Here is an 18,870-nt window from a genome sequence, read left to right as displayed (position 1 = left end):
CATTCTGAGGAGGCAATTTAAAAATTCCAGTTATAACAGTGGCTAAATGAATAAAATATTTAGGAATAAACTTATAAAAGGACATGAAGGAAATGTATTAAAAAAACTACAACACATTGCTAAAAGCCACCAAAATAATAACTACACAAATGTTAGTGTTCATGAATTCTGTGTTCATGGATTGGAAGAATAAATATTCTTAAAATGTCAGTTTTATCCAAACTGATTTACAGATTCAATGCAATCCCATTAAATCCCAACAGCCTTTTTTTCCCCCCAGAAATGGAAAAGCCAATTATCAAATTTAATTTGATGTGTAAGGGGCCTCCAAAGCCAAAATGTCTTTAAAGAGAAGTATGAAGTTGATTTTAAAGCATATTACTTAGCTACAGTGGTAAAAGCATGATACTTGTATAAAGACAGACATATTGACCAATGGAATGGGTTTGAAAGTTTGGAAATAGATACTCACTATTATAGTCTAGTGATTTTAGACAAGATTTTCACACCCACCTATCTGGGTAAAAACCGTTTATTTAACAAATGGTGCTGGGAGAACTTGATATCTGTAGCTAAAAGAAAGAATGAGGACCCCTTTCTCACACTTGATGCAAAAATTAACTGAAATTGGATCAAGGACCTAAACCTAAAAGCTAGAACCATAAAACTCCTTGGCTTCAAATGACTTTGTCAAGAAGGTGAAAATGCAGCCTACTCAATGGGAAAAAAATTTTGAAACCACATATTTGATCTCCATGTTGTATAAAGCGATCATACAACTCAACATTAAAAAGGCAAGCAACCCCATTTCGAAATGGATGAAATACTTGAGCAGACATTTTTCCAAAGAAGAATTATAAATGATCAAAAAGCACATAAAAAGATGCTCAACATCACTCACTATTAGGGAAATGCAGATCACAACTACAATGAGATATCATTTCATGCCTTACAGAATGGCCATTTTTTTTTTAAAAAAACAGAAAATTGCATGTGTTGGAGAGGATGCAGAGGGTTAGGAACACTGCCTCACTGTTGTTGGTAATGTAAAATGGTACAGCCTTTTTTGGAGGACAGTTGGGCAGTTTCTCAGGAAGCCAAATATAGAACTGCCATATGATCCAGTAATCCTGCTACTAGGATCATATTCAGAAGAATGGAAGGTAAAGATGGAAACAGATATTTGCATCTGATGTTCATAGTGGCATTATTCACAGTTATTAAAAGATGGAAACAACCCAAGTGTCCTTAACTGATAAATGAATAAGCAAAATGCAGTGTGTGTATGTATGTATATATATACACACACATCCAATTGAATACTATTTATCCATAAGAAGAAATGAAGTCAGATGCATATGACAACATGGATGAACCTTGAGGATATTATGAGTGAAATAATCCAGACACAAAAGGACAAATACTGTATCATCTCATAATATGAACTAAATATGATGAGTGATCTGATGGTGTTAAACTCTAGAGCAGAGGTTACTAGGAGTTAGAATGTAGCCTGAGAAGGGGGAGCTGATGTTGGTTGTATGCAGAATGTGCATGGTAAATGTGTGGAAATGAATAGAGTTGATGGTAACATATTATAGTTAAGTATAATAGGGTAGTCCAGAGGGGTTAATATCAATTGCAAGAAAGTTTGTGGATAATCTAGGGACTGTATAACAGTGATTTCAGTGTTGGATGATGATTGTGGTTAATAATACAAAGATAAGAATGTCCTCTATTACAAAGTGTTAGTCAGGACTCTCTAGGGAAACAGAATTGACAGGAGATATCTGTCTCATGCTACTGGGGCACACAAGTCCAAATTCTGTAGAGCAGGCTACAAGCCAGGGATTCTGAAGAAGGTCCTCAATGAGTTCTCCAGGAAATACTGGCTGTCTAAAGTGAGATGGAAATTCTCTCTCTGAATGCTGAAATCACTTCTCCTTTTAAGGCCTTCAACTATTAGGTGAGATGTCACTTACTGCTTCAGCAATCTCCTCAGTTGATTGTAACATGTCATCAGCCATATAGGCAACAAACTCACTGATGATTAAAGTCCGTGAAATGCCCTTGTATTACAATTCACCCAGTGCTTGCTTGACCAAACAACTGGTCACCATTACCAGGCCAAATTGACACATTAGTGTATCTACCACACAAGGTATTAAGAATATGGAGGTACATGGAAAAATACAACTAATGTAACATTTAGACTATAGTTAACAGTAATATTTTAATATTTTTACAGCAAGGGCAAAGAAGGTACTATATCAATGCTAAGCGTCAATAATGAGGGTATATAAGGGAGTATGGGATTTTTCCCTTTGGAAACATTCTGAAATTGACTGAGCTGATGACAGTACAACTCTGTGATGAAACAGAGATACTGATGGTACACTCTGGAAGGATGTACAAGACAGGGGACTGTATAACACAGTGAACCCTGTGGTGAATGATGGACTGTGCATAACAGTACAAATATGAGGGCATTCTTTCATGAACTATTACAAATATACACTACTAATACACGGTGTTAATAGGATGATTTGTGGGAAAAATTCACCAAATGTAGCTATAGAGTATAGATAGCAGTAATAGTATGATGATGTTCTTTTATCAATTGTAACAAAAGTGTCACAACAGTGTAAGGTGTTGGTGTTGGGGTAGTGTATGGGACTCCTGTATGTATGCATGATTGCTTTTTAAACTCATAACTTCTCAAATTAAAAAAAAAGTTTGTCTGGATTGTGTAAAATCAATTAAAATGTATCAAAAGTGGAAGAAATCATGGAGACCAGTAATAAGAGCATTGAGAGGTACAGATGAAAAATAATGGTGCATTTTTCTAGGGTGGTAGCTGTGCAGGGAAGTGGATAGATTTCGAATTCCTTGTGGAAATCAGTGCTATTGATGGGAGATATTTGATATGCATGTATATGAGGTAGAGAAGGGGCTGAGGAAGATGAAAAATAAAAAGAAAAGGAATGTGTATTTTAGAGTTTTGAAAAAATGGAAGGCAAAGATGTATGGACAGAATATTCTTTTCAGTTCAGCCTAGTATAGTTGCTTCAAGTTCAGCTCTCCATCTGAGAGCACTGTTTCTCCTTATAGTCCCCACTTTCCTTCTGGAATGGTCAAAAGGGGAAGGAAATGAAGATGAGATGGAGAAAGAAAAAGAAAAAGAGATGTATAAGGGAGTCACTCTCATTTCTTAATGAGTATTATTTTGGGGGTTATTACAATGTAGTTAGTAATAAAACAAAGCAATAGTTTCTCTTTAACCCGCAGCAATTTTTAGACTTTGTAATTCTAAAGCCATTTTCTGTAAACTTCAAGGAGCATTGCCCTGATGATGTGTTCAATAATGATCATAAAAATAATTAGATGCTCCTAAGAGGAGGTAGAGATGTGAGGTTGAATATCTGCTCTCTATAGACATGAAAGAGGTTCACTGTGGTTGTAGTGTGTGGGTGTTGTAGAACAAAGGTAATTCCAACATTATCCAGATGTATAGAATGTAATAAAAATGAACTTAATATTAAAAAAGACCTTTAACTGAGCTAATGAGTGTTTGTCTTCTGTTACATTTCTCTGACTTCTCTGCATGTGCAGAGCAAATATCCCTGACCCATATATACTGTACTCATGGTCCTTGTATTACTTTTGATGCATTTTCTTAAGTTGATCGATCTTTTATAAATGGCCTTCCAACAATAAGAAGCTGGTCCTAGGCCTGGTTCTTTTTAATTTTCCATAGTGACTTAGATGATAGAATAAATACCATGAACATCAAGCATATAGATGGCATCATGTTGTCATTTTAAGCACTGGGTTAGAATTCAAAATGACTCAGACCAAATGGAAAAGATAGTTCAAAATGGAATGCAAGTTTTGATGGAATATTTATGATATTGAATGATATATGATGGAAGAGAATTAGACATTGAGATGATAAGAGGTTGAGGGCTGGGGGGAGGAAGGATGGCAATATACCAATTGGAGAACCCACCAGTAAGTGGATGCCACACAAACTTCCTGTACACCGATAACATGGGCCTACCCTGAGAGTATAGTATGAGGAAGTTAGTAGTAACATAGAATGTATCACATTCAGCAAAAATGAGCCTGGCTAAGGTAGTGCTCACTAAGTGATGGTTTTTGTCCACTTTTGACAGTAATAGTAAAGAACTTAAGATATGTTATCTATAGATATGATTATGTTATCTATAGATAATAAGTCAGATTATATTAATTATAGACACAGTATCCAAATTCATTTAACTTAGTACCTGATGAAAATAGTAAAAAGTTAGTTTTAAATATTTCAACCCCTATTCTGGAATAAGAACTATATGCATTTTATTCTGCAGCAGCATATATATTCACTTTATTTTTTATATTTTAAACTCACTGGATTAGCCATCTATTTTATTTTATTATTTTATTTTATTTTATTTATTTCTCTCCCCTACCCCCCCAGTTGTCTGCTCTCTGTGTTCATTCGCTCTGTGTTCTTCTGTGACTACTTCTATCATTATCAGCAGCACTGGGAATCTGTGTTTCTTTTTGTTGTGTCATCTTGCTGCATCAGCTCTCCGTGTGTACGCCACCATTCCTGGATAGGCTGCACTTTCTTTCGCACTGGGCGGCTCTCCTTACGGGGTGCACTCCTTGTGCGTGGGGCTCCCCTATGCGGGGACACCCCTGCATGGTAGGGCACTCCTTGCGCGCATCAGCACTGTGCATGGGCCAGCTCCACATGGGTCAAGGAGGCCCGGGGTTTGAATTGCGGACCTTCCATGTGGTAGGCAGACGCCCTATCCATTGGGCCAAGTCCGTTTCCCATATGTATTCACTTTAACTAAAATATTTATCCAGTGTGTTTTGGATATTCTACTTATTTCTTCAATAAAGGAGAAATGAGAAACCTTTATTAGTGTGGCCAGGAACATGGTCTTTGTTCTGCTCCAGGATGGAGTTCTTTGTTATTTCTGTTTTTCTGACATTTTCTTTCTTGACCAATAGCTATCTTTCACTTAAACACCCTTTCTCCTATACTTATAATCTGCTTGTGCATTGGCAATGAACAGGGGAAAGAGCCTGAATACATTCCAAAATGAAATGGATCTCTCATTGGGTAACATAATGAGTCTATCCAAGAAACACCATTAAACAGTAGTTGAATATTTTAATTATGTTTATTGGTAAAGACAAGAAATACTTCCTTCTGAAACTTCAATTTTAGAGCATTTTATAAAATCTCTCTTTGGTGTTTGAATAATTGAATCAATTGAATCTTAGAGAGGGAGGAACCCTAGGGATAACTTTCTAAGACATGCACAATCCCTTATTTAGTATTCTTGAAAGATGAATATTCAGGTTCTACTTGATTCTTGTAATAGTGAGATGCTCAGTCTCTGAAACAGCCCATTCTATTGTTGGATCACTTTGGTTGTTAAATTATTACAATTTTTCTTAGACGGATGATATTGAATTTGAAGTTAACAACTCTATTCTGTTGGCTTCTTATTGTTCCAGGATAAATACAAAATCCATATCATAGCCCACCAGTTCTTCATGATCTGGCCTCTGTCTACATCCTCAGCTTCATATTGTGTGATTCTTTCCTTACTCATTTGTGTGATCAGTTGTAAGAATCATAATTGTATGATTCCATCCTTAATCAACTTTTCAGCCATACTGACCTTCTTTAGCCTCCCTCTCCCCCCAGAGTCTTCGCACGTGCTGTCCTTTCAGCCTAGAAACCTCTTTCTCAGTCTCCATTCATCTTTCACCAAGTTAATCTTTATCTCTTAGATCTCAACATAATCATTTCTTCAGCTAAGCCTTCCATGACCTGCTTCATTAGATGAAATCCTGTGTTATATCCACCCAGGTGCTCTATAACTTTCTTTTTAGCTTATTCGATGACTGTGATTTTAATTAATCATTGGTTAATAGGTTAATGTCTATTTAACTCACCATCCCAATCTTTGTTCACCATGTATCTTCAGCACCCAACAGAGAGCCTCTTAGATGGCAGTGCTCAGTAAATACTTGTTGATAGAAACGAATGAAATAATCATACGTGTGCCTTTTGAATATATAGGAAAATTTCATTTTTTTTACATGTTAATGCTTCAAAAATGATGAGACAGCTAGAATGTGTCTTTGTATTTCAGGAGAAAAGGCTGCATATGATGCCATTAGATTGTGTTTTCTATGACAAACCAAAGCCTTTTAACATCGTGGCTGCTTGCTCTCCTCTGCCTGCATTCATATTGGTCCACGTGCCTTGTATTGTGAGGCACTCAGTTCTGAAAATAATGCTCCCAACTGTGAAAATGCTTTTAGGTTTCAGAAATTCATGTTAGACTAAGAAACAACTTTTGTGAGCTGAGCTAATCTCTAGGGCACGATATTTTAAGTTTTTGCTTCATTTTGCATGTGCTAGTTTAATTTCCATATAGGTTGTCTTTTGAAGAAAAGTTGTAGCTATTAGTTTCTGGCAGACTTCTTTCTCTCCAGGACTCATGTACAGACTGGCGCTGAACTCCCTGAAACGTAAGTAAAATAAATCGACCTCTGTAAACTCTGACAATCACTGTGATATTTTTCATGCAAGTGAAACCATGAGCTTCAAAATCAGTAATGTGCAGGAAAGCATTTCCTGGACAGTATTTCATAAAAAAACTCACTTTCACTCTTTCATGTGTTTTATGAGGAGACATTGCAAAGAAAGGGAAAGTACAAATTAAAGACCTTACATAAATTATGATAATTAATTTTGATATGTTTTAACATTATTAAAAGTTAAGTATACATATATGATGAAGTGGGTCATTGTTAGTCTTCCTCTTCTAGATTAGTTAGCAAATTAGGAAATGTTTATTGTCCATTGTTTGTCAGGGACTAAGTGAAGTACTATTTTTTTGCCTTAAAAAGTAACTTATTTTCTGATTATAAAGTTAAGACAAATTCAATGTAGAACATTTGTCAAATAGAGAGAGCACAGAAATTTTTACCCTCTACCTGGATATAAATATTGTTAAAGCTTTGGCATATTGTTTTCATTTTAAAAATTCATTCAGTAAATATTTATTTAGTACATACTATTTGCTACGTATTGTGCTAGAACCTAAGGACATCAGTTCACAAAATAGATTATTTTCTCATGAGCTTATAATCTAGTTAGGGGAAATAGGAAACAAAATATTTAACATATCAGTCAATGATAAGCACCATGAAAAAATAATAAAGCAGGATAGGGGGACAAAGGGTGCCATATAAGGTAGAAAGAGAAGGCATTTCTTGTAAAGTGACATTTGAGCATAGAGCTGAAGGAATTGAGGAAGCAAATATCTGGGTCCTGCTTGAACCAGGCAGAGGAGACTCTGAGACAGGAATGTGCAGGGCATATTGGAGAAACAGCAAGCATGCCAGTGTGACTGTAGCAGGGTTTTTGAGTAGAGGAGGGAAATGATCTGACTTATGTGTTAAAAGACTTACCATGAATACTTTTTGAAGAGCAGACTATAGTGGTAGCCAGTAGAAGCAGGGACACTAGTTAGAAGGCTAATTGCAATGAAACAGGAAAAGGAACATCATGGCTTGGACAAAATAGGTGAGAAGTGGCTGGATCCTGATATGTGTTGATGGTAGAGACATTAGGATTTGATGATAGAACCTAACTGAGGGAATGAGAGAAGTATCAGGAAAAACTGTAATGTAATTTTTTTCTTTTCTTCTTTAACCTTTAAAAACATTTGAAAAGTTAAACATAACTGTATAGTATAGTTAATAATTGTATAACAAACACCTGTGTAACCATCATATGGATTAAGGAACAGAATACTGCCTAGCCTCAAAGGCCAACTTCATTCCTTACCAATTACTGACTTCTTTCTTACTCTGAGAAGCATCCACTTTCCTAAGTTTTAAGGTAATAACTTTCTTGATTTTCTTTAAAGTTTTACACCCTCTGTATGCACCCCTGAAATATATAGTTTAGTTAGCTTGTTTTGAAATTTATGTAAATTGAATAATACTTTATGTATTCTTTTGGATCTTTCTTCTCTCACACAGGATTAAGTTTATGAGATTCTATATTGTAAGGGATAGTATTTGCTTATTTTTGTTGTTGTATAGTATTCCATTGTATTTATCCACTTTTCAGCTCATAGACAATTGGATTGTTTCCAATATTGGCTATTAAAAACAATGCTGTTATGAAGATTTTTGTATGTTTATCCTGGTGCACATTTGCATGGGTTTCTCTAGGATATATTCCTATGAGATGAATAGCTGGATTTAGAGAATATGGTTTTTCTACTTAAGTAGAACTTATAAACTGGATCCAAAGCGGTTGTACTAACTTAGGCTTCCAACAGCAGTGATTTCATATTGTTCCACATCATTACCAAAATTTATATTGTTAATATTTTGGCCAATATAATGGATGAGTATTGGCTCATTGTGTTTTTCTTCTCTCTCATTTTATAGAGAGGTTGTAGAAGACTGTTGCATAAAATACAGGGTTGCCATATGCTGCCCTATTATTAACACCTTGGATTGGTGTGGTACATTTGTTACACTTGATAAAAGTACATAATTGTACTATTAATAGTCTATCATTTACATTAGGGTTCATTGTACTGCTCATTCCTATAGATTTTTTAAAAAATTATATTCTATTAACACATATATAACCTAAAATTTCCCCTTTTAACCATATTCAAATATATCATCCAGTGCTGCTAATTATGTTCACAATGTTGTGTTACCATCACCATGATTACCAAAACATTTCCATCATCCAAAATAGAAAGTCTACACATTTTAAGCATTAACTCCACATTCCGTACCCCCACCCCAGTCCCTGGTAAACTAAATTCTAATTTCTGAGTATATGAATTTGCTTATTCTAATTATTTCATATCAGTGAGATCATACAATATTTGTTCTTTTATGTTTGGCTTATTTCACTCATCATGATTGTGATGGTTAGGCTAAGGTGTCAACTTGGCCAGGTAATTGTGCCCAGTTGTATGGTCAAGCAAGCACTGGGCTAACTGTAATACAAGGGCATTTATGAACTTTAGTCACCATTGACTTTACTGCAATGATAAATCATAGATAGCTGATTACAATTACATCAATCAGGGAGATTGCCATCAGCAATGAATGATGCTTTATCTATTCATTTGAATGCCTTAAAAGGGGAAGTGATCCCAACATTGAGTGAGAATTTCCCAGCTCGTCTTTGGACAGGCATTGTCTCCCAGAACTCATCAAGGACCTTCATTAGACTTTCATTGGAGCTCCAGGTTGCAGCCTGCCTGTGGAACTTGTGCATCCCCACGGCCACGTGACAGGCTCTGATAAAATCTCTTACTATTGAGAGATATCTCTTGTTGATTCTGTTTCCCTAGAGAACCCTGACTAATACAATGATGTTTTCAAGGTTCACCCTTGTTGTTTGTATGAATCAAAACTTCATTACTTTTCACTGCTGAATAGTATTCCTTTGTGTATATATACCATATTTTGTTTATCCATTCATTGGTTGATGGAAATGGGTTACTTCCACATTTTGACAATTGTGAATAATTCTGCTGTGAACATCAGTGGTGAATATCTGTTCAAGTCACTGCATTCAGTTTTTTTGGGTATACACCTAGATGTGGGATTGCTGGGTCACATGATAATTCTCTATTTCACTTTCTGAGGAACTGCCAAACTGTCTTCCACAGTGGGTACTCTACGTTTCCACCAAAAATGAAAAAGTGTTCCTATTTCTCCACATCCTTTCCAATACTTTTCCATATTTTTAGTAGTAGCCACCAGTGGGTGTGAAATGCTTTCTCACTGTGGTTATGATTTGCATTTCCGTGATGGCTACTGAGGAAGGAGCATCATTTTATGTACTTTTTGGCCATTTGTATGTCTTTGAAGAAATGTCTATTCAAGTCTGTTGTCCACTTTTGAATTGGGTTGTTTTTCGTTATGTGTTGAGTTGTAGGATTTTTTAAATATTCTGGGTAATAAAACCTTGTCAGATATTATGGTTTCCAAATATTTTCTCCCATTTGTTTACGTTGTTGTTTTACTTTCATGATAAATTTCTTTGAGGAGCAAAAGATTTTAATTTTGGTGAGGTCCCATTTATCTGTTTTTTATTTTGTTGCTTGTACTTTGAATATAAGCCAACAAAGCTATTGCCTTACACAAGGTCCTGAAGATGCTTCCCTATGTTTTCTTTCAGGACTTTTATAATTCTGGCTCTTATATTTATGTCTTTGATCCATTTTGAGTTGAATTTGTATAAGATGTGAGGTTGGGGTCTGTAGCAGTTAAGTATTATTTATGAGTTCTAAAAATAGATATTGGATTATGTTTGTCAACTGGTCTGTTCCTCTGGGCATATTAGATTGGGTTGGATTCAGAGGTTTCACTTTTACTTGATTAAATAATGATTAAGGCTTTGATAGGGCCATGTCAGTAGGACATTCCATCCCTTCCCCCTTGGTGGGTGGGGCCTCACAGAATAAACAACATGGCAGAGGAGTTAGTTGGAGTTTTAATGCTAGAGCCCTGGGAAGTAAATATGTAGAGAAGGAGATTCATGAGGATAGAAAGCTCCATTAGACATAGCAGAGGTCCTGAGAAGAGAGACAGCCATATGCCTGATAGTTTACAGCTGGCCTTGTGGAGACAGCAGAGGAGCTAAGCGGACAGAAATGAGCCCAGGGAGAGAGACGAGATCTATCCCATTCTGTGCTGATATTGGAAGAAGCTGGGACCACGGAGCTCTAGAGGAGAGAAGAGGAAGGTTGAATCCTTGCAGATATTGGCAACTATCTTGCTCCAACACATGGCAACAGACTTTGGTGAGGGAAGTAACTTAGACTTTGTGGTCTGGTAACTGTAAGCGTCTACCCCAAATAAATATCCTTTTATAAATATCAACAGTTTTCTGGTATTTTGCATCAGCACCCCTTTGGCTGACTAATGCAGGGTCTACTTTCATTCCTTTGCATATGGAGATACAGTTTTCCTAGCACCTTTTGTTGAAGAGACTATTTTTTCCCAATTAATTGGTTTTTGCCCCATTGTTAAATACGTTGGCCATAAATGTGAAGACTGATTTCTGAACTCTCAGTTTTATTCCATTGGTCTACACGTCTGTCTTTGTGTTAGTACTATGCTCTTTTGATTACCGTGCTTTGTAATAGTTTTTTTTTTTTAAATTTAAATGTTATCTGCATCATTTCCAAATTTGTAATAAGTTTTAAGATCAGGAAATGTGAGTCCTACTAGTTCATTCCTCTCTTTCAAGATGGCTTTAGCTATTCAGGACCCCTTACTTTTCCAGATAAATTTGATGATTGCCTTTTCCCTTTTGGAAAAGAAGGTTGTTGCAATTTTGATTGGGATTGCATTGAATCTATAAATTGATTTGGATAGTATTCACATCTTAATGATATTTAACCTTCCAATCCATGAACAACAATATATTTCCATTTATTTAGGACTTCTTGATTTCTTTTAGCAAAGTTATGTAGTTTTCTGTATACAAATTCTTTACATCCTTGGCTAGATTTATTCCTAGAACTTGAGCCTTTTCATTGCTGTTGTGAATGGAACTTTTTCTTGATTTCTTCCTCTGAGTGTTCATTACTTGTATATAGAAATATTAAAGATTTTTAGGTGCAACTTGTTGAATTCATTTATTAACTCTAAGAATTTTGCTGTGAATTTTTCAGGATTTTTTGTGTATAGGATCATCTCCACAATTGGGGAAAATTTTACTTCTTTCTAATTTGGATGCTATAGCAGTTTGATATGGTTATGAATTCCAAAAATAGATATTGGATTATGTTTGTAATCTGATCTGTACCTGGGCATGACTGAGTTATGATGAGAGCATTGAGTCCCCATTCCTTGGTGGGTGGGGGCTCACAGATAAAAGGCATGGCAAAAAACAGAGTTGAGGGTTTCTGATGTTGGAGTTTTGATGTTGGAGTTTGATGCTGAAGACTTAACCTGGAACCCTAGGAAGTCAGCACATAGAGGAAAGAGAAGCCAGCCCTAGGAAGAAAGGAACCTTGAACCTAGAGAAGAGCAAGACCTAGGAACGTAGGAACCCAGGAAACCTGAACCCTTGCAGATGGTGGCAGCCATCTTGCTCCAAATAGACTTTGGTGAGGGAAGTAACTTATGTTTTATGGCCTGGTATCTGTAAGTTCCTACCCCAAATAAATACCCTTTAGAAAAACCAACCAATTTCTGGTATTTTATATCGGCACTCCTTTGGCTGACTAATATAGATGCTTTAAATTTCTTTTTCTTGCCTAATTGTGGCAAGAACTTCCAGTACAATATTGACTAACAGTGGTGACAGTGGGCATCCTTATCTTGCATATGATCATAGACGGAAAGCCTTCAGTCTTTCACATTATGTAGGATATTAGCTGTGGGCTTTGCATATATGCCCTTATCATGCTGAGGCAGTTTCCTTCTTTTTCTTGTGTTCTATTCTTTTTTTTTTTTAATGAAGAAAGCATGCTCTATTTTGTTAATTTCCTTTTCTGCATCATTTGGGATGATCATGTGTTTTTTCTTTCATTCTGTAATATGGTGTATTACATTAACGATTTTCTTATGTTGAGCCATACTTAATATCAGTGATAAGTCCCACTTGATCATGGTGTACAATTCTTTTAATATGCTATTGAATTAGTTTGCTAGTATTCTGTTCAAGATATTTGCATTATATTCAGAAGAAATATTGGTCTCTAGTTTTCTTTTCTTGTGGTAGCTTTATCCCTTTTGTTTGAGGGTGATATTGACTTGTAGAATGAGTTAGGGAATATTCCCTCCTGTTCAATTTTTTTTTGGAAGAGTTTGAGCAGAATTGGAGTTAAGTCTTCTTGGAATCTTTGATAGAAGTCCCTCCTGTGAGGTCATCTGGTCCTGGGCATTTCTTTGCTGGAAGGCTTTTGATGACTAATTCAGTATCTTTACTAGTAATTGGTTTATTCATATCTTCTCTTTCTTCTGAGTAAATGTAGATAGTTTATGTGTTTCTAAGAATTTCTCTATTTGATCTAGTTATTTAAATTATTTGCATACAATTTTTTCATGGTGTCTTCTTACGATCCTTTTTATTTTAGTAGGGTTGTAGTAATGTCTCCCTTATCATTTCTGATTTTTGTTATTTGTATATTCTCTCTTTTTCTTTGTCAGTCTAGCTTAAGGTTTTTCAATTTTATTAATCTTTCAAAACATTGTTTTTGAAGATTCTGTATTGTTTTCTGTTTCACTTATCTGCACTCTAATCTTTTTTATTTCCTTCTTTCTGCTTGTTTTGGTTTAGTTTCTCTTCTTTTTCTAGATCCTCCAGTTCTGCGATTCAGTCTGTGATTTTAGCTCTTCTGTTTTTTTTTTTTTAATGTACTGGGGATTGAACCCAGGACCCTGTACACGGAAGCAGGTGCTCTACCACAGGACTACATCCACTATCCAAAGAGAGTTCTTTTTTTTCCTTAGGAGTTACTGTGGATCGAACCTGGGACCTTGTATATGGGAAGCAGGTGCTTAACCACTTGAGCTACTTCTGCTTCTCTTCTTATTTAATGTAGGCATTTAAATAAAGCTATAAATTTCTCTCTCAGCACTGCTTTCACTGCATCCCACAAATTTTGGTATGTTGTGTTTTCATTTTCAGTTGCCTTAAGGTATTTCCCAATTTCCCTTGTGATATCCTATTTAACCTATTAATTGTTTAAAAGTATGTTGTTTATTTTTTTCTCTTTATCCTTCTATTATTGATTTCTAATGCCATTCCATTGTGGTTGGAGAATATACATTGTATCATTTTAATATTTTTGAGTTTATTGAGACGTGTTTGTGACTCAATATATGCTCTAACCTAGAGAATGATCCATGAGCACTCATGAAGAATGTATATTCTGTTTTCGTTGGGTGAACTGTTCTGTGTAGGTTTGTTAGGTCTAATTGGTTTAGTCTACCATTCGAGTCCTATACTTCCTTACTGATATTATTACTAGATATTCACTTCGTTATTGAGAGTGGTGTGTTAAAACTCCTAGTATTAACATAGAACAGTAAATCTGTCAGTAATCATTTTTTAAAATTTTTTTATTTTGAGTTCCTGGGGGCTGGGGATTGAACCCAGGACCTTTTATGTGAAAGCTGGTGCTCAACCACTGAGCCACATCAGCTCTGCTGAGTTGGTTTTTTTCATTTATTTCCTTGCTTGTTTTTTTGTTTTTAGGAGGCACCCAGAATTGAACCTGAGACCTCCCAAATGGGAAGCAGCTGCTCAACTGCTTAAGCCACAGCTGCTCCCCTCAGTAATTACTTCTTATATTTTGGGGCTCTATTGTCAGATGTATATATTTTTGTAGTTCTACATAATCTTGTTGAATTGTGCCCCTTATAAGTATATAATGACCATCTTTGATGCTTGTAATGTTTTTACTTAAAGTGTATTTTACCTGATATTAGTACAGCTACCCTAGCTCTCTTTTGCTTAAAATTTTCTGCTTTATTCTCTAATGGGACAGCAAGAATCCCCTGTGTACAGGAGCAGTGCCTAGTGAAGGAGGATGGGCCATTGTCCCAGGCCCTTGATATTGATGATTGTACTTTTCAACCTTTTCTTTTGAAATTGAAACTTAGCTTAGTATTATATGTTGCCTAAGAGTTACCCACTGAGGGGTCCATGTTGTTCAAGTGTGGCTTCTCTCTAAGCCAAACTCAGCATATAAATGTTCTACCTTCCTCCTGGTGTGGGATGTGACTCCCAGGGATGAACCTCCCTGGCACTGAGGAATTATCACCAAGAATCAACAAGCAATGGATCTGGAAAAAGACCTTGACCATAAGGGGAAAATGGTAATACAAATGAGTTTTGATGGCTAAGAGATTTCAGAGTGAATCAGGAGGTCTTTCTAGAAGTTATGCTTATGCAAGTCTCAGTAGGATCTCATTGACTGCCACAGTAAATAGTGCCTCAAATAGCAGGGCTCCCAAGGGCTCTAGATACACCCAGACACTATAGGCAGGGCAGAAAGCTCAGGAGTTTGGCACCTTGCCAGTGAGCCTCACCTTGATATTTATGCTCCCCAGTGTGAAAGAGTTAGACTCATTTGTGGTTTCCCTACACATGGCTTTTCTGCCCCTTTTATTTGAACCTATAGTTAGTACTATACTTGATAGATGTATGTCCAGGAGACTTAAATCTTTGGTCCATCCATGTGCCAGTTGGGCCCTGAATTTCAGCAGACTTGCAACACCTATTTTCCAGGTCATTGGACTCACCCAGGACAACTAACGAAGTGGTGATGATGGACAAAGCCCATCCCAAGGAACAGAGAGAGTCTGCAACTGCAAGCAAGATAGCTCCATCCATCTGCCCCGTGAAATCTAAGCTCACTCTCAATTAGAGGCAGAGTGGGCAATACCACCCCAAAATCCTCAGGATTGAGGACTGAATGATGGACTAAAGTAGGCTTACTATTATTCTACTATAGCCATTGTTATTCTAGCAATGGAAGAACTTTTATCACTGATGTGGAGGCAGTGGCCACCAGAGGTTCGGTGGGGGGAGGGAAAAATAGGTGTAATATAGGGACATTTTGGGACACTGGAATTGTCCTGCATGATGTTGCAATGACAGATATAGGGCATTATATATTTTGTTGTAACTTACAAAATTGCATGGGACAGAGTGTAAAATATAATGTAAATTATAATCCACTGTTAGTGGCAATACTTCAGTATGCATTAATCAATTATAACCAATGAACCACACTAATGAAGGATGTTGTTAATGTGTGAAAGTGTGGGAGTGAGAGGGAGTGGGCATATGGGAATCCCCTATATTTTTTATGTAACATTTATGTAATCTAAAGTTTCTTTAGAATGAATAAATAAATAACCAAATTAATCTAATTGCAATTCCCTTATACATAACACATTCCTTTTATGTTGCAGCTTTTTAGAAGTCTCTCCTTGTTCACATTCAGCCATTTGATTAGTATGTAAAAGAGCATATTTTTCTTCAAGTTTATCTTGTTTATTGTCCCATGGGCTTATTGGATGTGCATATTCACATCTTTTGCTAACTTTGGGATGTTTTCTATCATTAGTTATTTTAATATTTCTTCTGTTTCTTTTTTTTCTCCTTCTGGGACCCCCTTAATGCAAATATTGGTATACTTGATCATGTCCCTCACTTGGGCTATTTTCCCTTTTTATAATTCTTTTTTCTTTCTGGTCCTCAGACAAACTCATTTCAATTGCCTTGTGTTTGAGTTTGCTGACTCTTTCTTCTGCCATCTCCAGTGTGCTGTTGAAACCCTCCCGGGAATTTTTCTTTTCATTTATTGTGCTCTTTAACAACAGTTGTACTATTTGGTTCTTTTTAAAAAATTCTCTTTCAAAATTCTCTTATTTTTCATTAATTCTTTTCCTGATATCCTTTGGTTGTTTTTTTGTACTTTACATCTTTGAGTATGTGAAAATGATTTTTTAAAAATCTTTGTCTGCTATGTCTACCTACTGGTCTTCTTTGTTGATGTTCTCTGTATTTTTGTTCTTTTCCTTTGGATAGGCCATCATTTTCTGTTTCTTTGTCTTGTAGGTTTTTTTAGCACATTGTACATTTTTTCCCCCAAGTTCCCCCATTCACAATTCAGACCAGGCACAAGGCCTGGGCTGAGGTGTATGTGGGGTGAGCTCACTCTGCCTCCTTTTTCTATACAGTCAGTGCAAGAACACAGCCTGTGGTAAGCACCAGGAGGCCCACTGTTCATTTTTTATTTTAAAATTTCAACTCTTAGATGTATTCCCTGAGATGTCTGTTTCTTGAGTTTGTAACCAACTGGTGATATAGCAGGGATTTTCTAGAGTGTCAGCCCTCAAGACAAATGTGAAGTGCAGTGTCCTTTCCATGTTTTTTTTTCCCAAAGATTTATTTATTTATTTATTTCCCCTTCCCCCTCCCACCCCAGTTGTCTGTTCTCTGTGTCTATTGGCTGCATGTTCTTCTTTGTCTGCTTCTGTTGTTGTCAGCGGCATGGGAATCTGTGTTTCTTTGTGTTGCATCATCTTGTTGTGTCAGCTCTCTGTGTGTGCGGTGCCATTCCTGGGCAGGCTGAACTCTTTTGTGCTGGGCGGCTCTCCTTACGGGTCACACTACTTGCGCGTGGTGCTCCCCTACGCGGGGGACACCCCTGCGTGGCAGGGCACTCCTTGCTCACATCAGCACTGCACATGGGCTAGCTCCACACAGGTCAAGGAAGCCCGGGGTTTGAACCGCGGATCTCTCATGTGGTAGATGGACACCCTAGCCACTGGACCAAGTCTACTTCCCTCCTTTCCATGTTTATCAGTCCATGTCTTGTTTTGGTTTTGTGCTTGTTAGTAGCTTTAGGAGTTCTGTTATTTACAGGAATTTGAATGCTCCCTCTCCTTTCCAGGATTCAGACCGTTTCTGTCTTCTAGGTCTTCCTTTGCCAGACTTAAAGCAGGTTAGCCTTTCTTTTCCCCTGGATCATCTGCCTCAATTTTTTTTTGCACTGCTTTCATTGTCTCAGGCTGTTTTTCTTGTAGGGCAAATTCTGCAATGGAGCTCATGCTAGAGCGTAGTTTCGCAAGTCAGACTTTCCCAGCTAGAACAAGGACAGGGACCCACAGAGGGAGTGCCAGCCAGCTCTAAACTTCTCTGGAGAGGGGATGAGGGAGGGGCCAGGAAGAGAGCCAGGAGCTTCTTCCATGGCTCTCCAAAGCTGCCGTGTCTTCACCTGGTACCGTCAATAAATCAGCCATTCAACTCCATAACTTTGCAGAAGCTTACAGTCTTTAAGTCTGGTCCACAGCCTTTGTCTGGGGAAGGGTTGGAACAATAGCCACATGCTGAGCCTAATCTGAAGTAGCTAATCAAGAGGCATGATGACTTCCACCCTAGATCTTGGGGAAGAGAATTTTTGTGTCCTTTTCTGGCACCAGGAAGCTATGCCAGAGGCCAGACTCCACTGCTGCCTGCTGAGAGAGTGGGGCTGGATGACAGAAACTGCTGTGTGGAAAGAGCACTTTACTGGTATTTATCATAATTTACCATTCTCTTCCTCCCACTTTACCCTGGATGTCCTATCTAGGAAAACATTCCCGGTCAACCCTAGGTTTGGGATACATAGACTGTTCTCCCCAGTTCTCTCTCACCCTCCCTTCCTCCCTCCCTTTTTTATTATTTTATTTTATTTTAAAATTTTGTGAATTCTTCCTTCAATGTGTTAGTGTTTGTATTTGTGTCAGGAGGAATCGTGTTCTTTATAAATAAAAGTAGAAAATATTTTTAAAGAAATTGTCAAGTCATGTTTATGCCCTGATTTTATATACTTGTATCTATCAATAAACATTGTGATACTTGGGGGAAAAAACTCAACTACTACTGGATTTCGCATTTTGAAATATTTGATTCAGGCAATTCCTGCCTATTTAACAGTTGCTCTGATAGAAGAACTGATTCCAGGAGCTTCCTACTCCATCATCTTCCACAATCCTGTACCCCATATTATTTTTAAATCTTATTACTGTAATTAGTTTATCAATATTTATTTAGAATTTTTGCATCTATATTCATAAGTAAAATTGGCCTGCAATGAACAGTCAACACTTTGTGGACTGTCATTAAATTTTGGTATCATGATTATGCTAACTTTATAAAATAACCTAGAGGTTGTACTCTCTTATTCTATTTCTAGAATGACACTATTTACAGCACAAAATATGTACAGAGGATGTAGCATAAACTCTGAAAATGGTCTTTGCTTCTTGTTG

At 36.9% G+C, this 18,870-nt stretch overlaps 1 protein-coding gene and 1 non-coding gene across 4 annotated transcripts in view; one reads left to right on the top strand and one right to left on the bottom strand.

The window, feature by feature from the left end:
• The window catches only part of DLG2 (discs large MAGUK scaffold protein 2), a 2,400,703-nt gene that overhangs the window by 204,971 nt on the left and 2,176,862 nt on the right, over positions 1-18,870 (top strand). The window lies entirely within an intron of this gene.
• LOC111760457 (small nucleolar RNA SNORA51) lies at positions 16,703-16,834 on the bottom strand. Its single transcript, XR_002794135.1, has one exon. It is a non-coding gene; the product is annotated as a small nucleolar RNA SNORA51 (small nucleolar RNA).

Source organism: Dasypus novemcinctus, chromosome 10, assembly GCF_030445035.2.
Source record: "Dasypus novemcinctus isolate mDasNov1 chromosome 10, mDasNov1.1.hap2, whole genome shotgun sequence".
NCBI lineage: Eukaryota > Metazoa > Chordata > Mammalia > Cingulata > Dasypodidae > Dasypus > Dasypus novemcinctus.
Note: the sequence above shows the minus strand (reverse complement) of the source record. Positions and strands in the feature narration are given on the sequence as shown.